We start from the raw sequence: 5306 nt of genomic DNA, 5'->3' as shown, positions 1-5306 counted from the left end.
AACCATCTGATTGTGTACATACGGTATAAAGATAAAGATTCAAATGAGAGGAATCACTACTACATTACAGCAATCCTATGGTGTCAGTCTTCTTTTTGCAGGATGAAGACTAGCAATGGGTCTGGTCAAGTTTTTTAAAATTGCCACATTGTCACCCTACAAAGATGGGGAACACTTAGACAAGCAAAGAGACAAAGGTTGGGTCAAAGTCTTTCACTACTTGGCATTTCAAAAGTCTCTCCCCCCGTCTTCCCATTCTAATCTTTTGTATAGACACCACAATGATACCTATGTCTTCTCCAAATTCTGACAAAAATGATCTTTGTACCAGCCACATTTACCTCTCGATTTAATTCTACAGATGAACATTTATTTGGAGATTTTAGGAACCTTCTTTTCCTGGCAGGTTGAGAGACAACAAAGGCAGAAAGTGGAGAACAAACTATCACCCTTTATTGCCAATGAAGCTGTGTTGCAGGATATGGCTTAGACATGGAGTAACACAGGCTTCCTGATACTGGGTCCCCAGAATCAGACTCCCAACCTAATCACGGGCTACATTGACCAACCACTGTCCTCTTCTTATGGGGACCTATCCCAAACATTGCAGACAGGGAGAAGTAGGCCAGAGTTTTGGTTTCTAAGAAAAGAAGATAATCAAGAATCTCCTGCTACTTCTCTGCAATAATCACTTCTCCCTTTAGAGAAAGGAGTGAAGGCAGAGGTGAAACATTCAGAGAAAGAAGCCGGGGAGCTTTCTTTGTCCAATACCTTGAATTCACCACTTGTTTTCTAAAGTTTGCTTTGAAAGATCAAAGTTTCTAATTCCTGGCTCCCCAAAATAAATGCTCCTGTGCCACTTGAGTATTTATAGATACACCAAATGTACCTGTAGTTGGGCCAAACATAATTGTCCTAGGTTTAAATTCAGAAAAAGTTTGAGACTTTCTTGCACTGCATCATTTGATGTTTTAGATGTCGCTTGAGTCTTCCTCTTGACAGGTTGCTGTGGTGAGTGAAAGCAAGAACTCCTTAGCAGACTAACATCATTTTGGCCTGCAGTCACTGAGAATTTCAATTGTTCATTGAATTAAGGACTTCATCTCTCTGAAGTCCTTCACTAGACTGATCAATCAATCCAGGATGTATTGAGAGGCCCCTCTCTACCAAGAGGTATAGCAGCACACACACACGGTAATGTCACTCAGTTGGTGGAGATGGCTGGCACTAATAGTCCCTGATGCTGTGTGATTTATTATGGGAAAGGGGTAGGCATGCAACTGGAGGTTGGCTGGCAGTCTGTAAGGATAATGGAGATAATTGCCCCCAACCATTTTACTCACTAAACTGTCAAGGATATAATTTTCAACACATGATAAATACTAACATTTTAAAATAAAACTATCATTTTAAATGTGTCTAAAAGATTCAGAATACTTGAGCAATTTCATACCCACTATCTTTAGTTTAAATGCGCATACACACAGTGAAACTTTTATATCAGTTCTTTTTCTCCTTGAACTCAAATTTCCATTTTACTTCCCAAATAGAACTTTATTCTAATGTAATGTAGTTTATACTTGAAACTATTTCATACAAAACTCGATTATGCTTTTCTGTATAGAAAAATATATGGATATTATAAAATATGTGAAAATTTATATGTGAGTTTTTATTGCCTATGAGCATAAGACTCTAAGCATTAACTTTGTTCTATCAGTTATTATTAAAATTATTACCTTGTATATCAACTGAAACAACAAACACGTTATAAATTCCAAAAAATTATATTTATTGCTTTTAAAAGAAAATGTTGTTGTAAATGTATTTATTAATGAGATGAGTAGGCTTTGGTTTCGATTAGATTATGTATTTTTAAATAAATATAACTTACTATTAGAATGAAATAGAATTCCACATCAATTCTATTTCTCTCTTTCTCATTTTGTGTTTAAAATGTAAACAATCAAAACCATATTCAATATTTATTATAATAATGCCATTCAGTTTTTCAGACTGCTTCTGAGTTTTATGCACAAGATTATAGTTATTTATCATAAAAATGATTGCTAATGATCTATTTATTGGCAGCTCAAATTGAGTTACCATTCAATTTTATTAAAAACAAACCAAAAACTACCTTTTGGGCAAAAGGATTGATTTCCAAGTCATTAGTTGTACACTTTCTGGACATCAATAACAGTATTTCAAAATGTGTCTTTGTTTAGTGCCCTCAAGGTTTCTACAACCTGGGGTAATGCTTCTTAGTGAAGATTAGGAATAGTGTGTAATGTGCTTTTCCTCTGTAAAGTAGAGGGAAAGCAAATTGAACGACCATCTCAGCTACTTTATCAGGAAATCTTCCATCTGAAGGTTGAGTCCAATAAAACTGCCTGGTAACCAAAGTTGTGCTGATAAACTGTGAAACAAAAAGCTCAGATTTGTAGCTTTTGCCAAGTCAATGTTGTAAATACTCTCAAGATACCAGCCTCATGTCACTGAACCTCAAAATTGGAGAAGGGTGCTCAGTGGGCTCTCCTGAGATAGTACAAGCTGGTTCTTGAACATCACTGTGCCATGCACCTTAGGAAGGCTTCATCTGTGCCAGTCTGCATACCACTGCTTAGTGCTTACAGCACTCTATGTCTCTGTTTCAGTCCTAGTATTTTTTTTTATTTTTTTTTTAATACTTTAAGTTCTAGGGTACATGTGCACAATGTGCAGGTTTGTTACATGTGTATATATGTGCCATGTTGGTTTGCTGCACCCATTAACTCATCATTTACATTAGGTATTTCTCCCTCCCCCTTCCCCCCTTTCCCCACCCCATGACAGGCCCTGGTGTGTGATGTTCCCCACCCTGTGTCCAAGTGTTCTCATTGTTCAATTCCCACCTATGAGTGAGAACATGTGGTGGTTGGTTTTCTGTTCTTGTGGTAGTTTGCTGAGAATGATGGTTGCCAGTTTCATCCTTGTCCCTACAAAGGACACAAACGCATCCTTTTTTGTGGCTGCATAATATTCCATGGTGTATATGTGCCACATTTTCTTAATCCAGTCTATCACTGATGGACTGTGAAACAAAAAGCTCAGATTTGGGTTGGTTCCAAGTCTTTGCTATTGTGAATAGTGCTGCTGGAGGCATCATGCTACCTGTAGTCCTAATAATTGTTAGCCAAAAGAGAGCTTAAATAACAATTATTTCCTCCAACTCCTGAATGTGCATTTTACAAGGAAGGGAACTGCAGTTCATAAAGAATAAGAAATTTGCACAAAGTAATATAGCTACTTAGTTAGTGGAAGAATTGAGCCTAGAATCCAGGTCTTTTGCCTACAAAGTTGTGGTTCGTCCTCAGGCTAGCTCTTTCTTGAATTCTACAATCTCAGAACTGGAAGGAACCACATGGAATATTTGGTTCATTCCCTATCACATTCGGCAATCTCCCTCCACAGCATTCTCTACAGGTGAGCATCTGGTTTCTGCTGAAATGTTCCCGGAAACTGTAGCTCTTGCCATTGCAGTGTCCAATTCTATTTTTTAAAGCAGAGTTAATTATTTACTTTATCTTTACATTGACTAAATTTCATTCCATCTATTCCAACTATTTCTGATTTACTTTATAAAGGCTTTAGAATAAATCTTCCTGTTTCATAGGACAGCCTTTTTGGGAGGTTTTAATCATAACTGCAGTCCCCTCTCTTTACCTGTCTGTTTATAAAGCAAGTAAAGAGAGTCAATGCAGCCACTGATTTACACTGAGGTCCATGAGCTATAAAAATCCTTGGCCGTCTAAGGAAACCTCTCTGATATTATTTATAGAGGCACTATCTTACCCTTGCCATTAGAGCATTTGAATTCATAATCTAAGATATGAATAATATAATCTATTTAATATATTTAATATAAGATATAAATATATCTTATATTTAATATAAGATAATCTATTTACCTTCAAGTCCTCCATTTCTTTTCACACCCAACTTCAACTCTTCATCTTACCCAAGAATTTTATACTTGTTTAGCCAAATATATTTTCCATGCTTAAGATAATAAAGGAGCTTTTCTGTCATTCAAAGTGTATAGTTGGAGAGCACAGTAAAGCTTGTATCAAGGGTCGAGTTTTTCTGATTGCTTTATTTCCCCTAGCTAAACATAGGGATGTCTTCAGTCTTCTTCATATAGCATTTTACTAGAACAAAGTATTCCTTCAGTCCTTATTTGGGATTCATAGGGGTACACATAGCATCCCTTTTCCACGTTCAGCTTAGGAATCAATTAGGATAGAGAGCATCAGCTAGGTAAAGATGATACAGCTGATACTAAAGAACATGTCATAGATAGATTTTATTATACCAAAACCCTACAATTGGACACTTAATCACAGGTAGCTCTGAATAACTGCAGACCTCCTCATGTCAAGGATTTCCCTTAAAAATTTAAGGCATGAAGAAACATAGCAGAAAATGTGCTTCATGCGGTTGCCCAGCTCCCAAGATAGAGGGAAGAGGGGAAGGCTGGATACCTCATGCCCAGTTCCTCTTCTGTAACTCACCTGTCAGTGAAATGACTCTTCTTTCCCTAGGGCAGAGTAAGCAAAGATGTAGAGAAAGGATGTGTCACTAGACCTAGGAGGGAAGGATTAGAGGTGCAATATCCCATATGGTATGCATAGAACATCTGTGAAAAATCAACAGATAACATCATGCTTGATGATGAAAATCAAATGCTTTTTTTCCTTAAAATCAGGAATAAGATGCTGATGTTCAGCATAGTTGCTTCTATTCAACATTGTGTTAGAGGTTCTCGTTAGGGGAATTAGGCAAGAAAAAGAAATAAAAGTCATACATTTTGGAAAGGAAAAAGTAGCGCTGTCTCTATTTGCAGATAACATAATCTACATAAGAAATTCTAAGGAATCCCCTAAAAAAAAACCATAACCACTAACAAACTAATTAAGGAAGTTTGTGTTATACAAGACAAATGTAAAGAAATCAGTTGTATTTCTATACATTAGCAATGAACAATCCAGAAAGTGACATTAAGAAAATAATTCTATTTGCAGTAGAATAAAAAAGAGTAAAATACTTTGGAAAATTTTAACAAAAGAAATGTAAAAATTGTACACTGAAAGCTAAATAATTATTAAAATAAATTGAAAAATATCTGGATAAGTGGCAAGACATCCCATATTCATGGAAAATATTAATATTGTCAGGTCTTTAAGATGCCTCCACAAATTGATCTGCAGATTCAACACAATCTCTATCAAAATCCATGTTGTCATTTTTGGCAGAAATGGACAAGC

The sequence above is a fragment of the Macaca fascicularis genome, chromosome 9 (assembly GCF_037993035.2).
Source record: "Macaca fascicularis isolate 582-1 chromosome 9, T2T-MFA8v1.1".
Taxonomy (NCBI): domain Eukaryota; kingdom Metazoa; phylum Chordata; class Mammalia; order Primates; family Cercopithecidae; genus Macaca; species Macaca fascicularis.
This window is presented reverse-complemented; position numbering follows the sequence as displayed.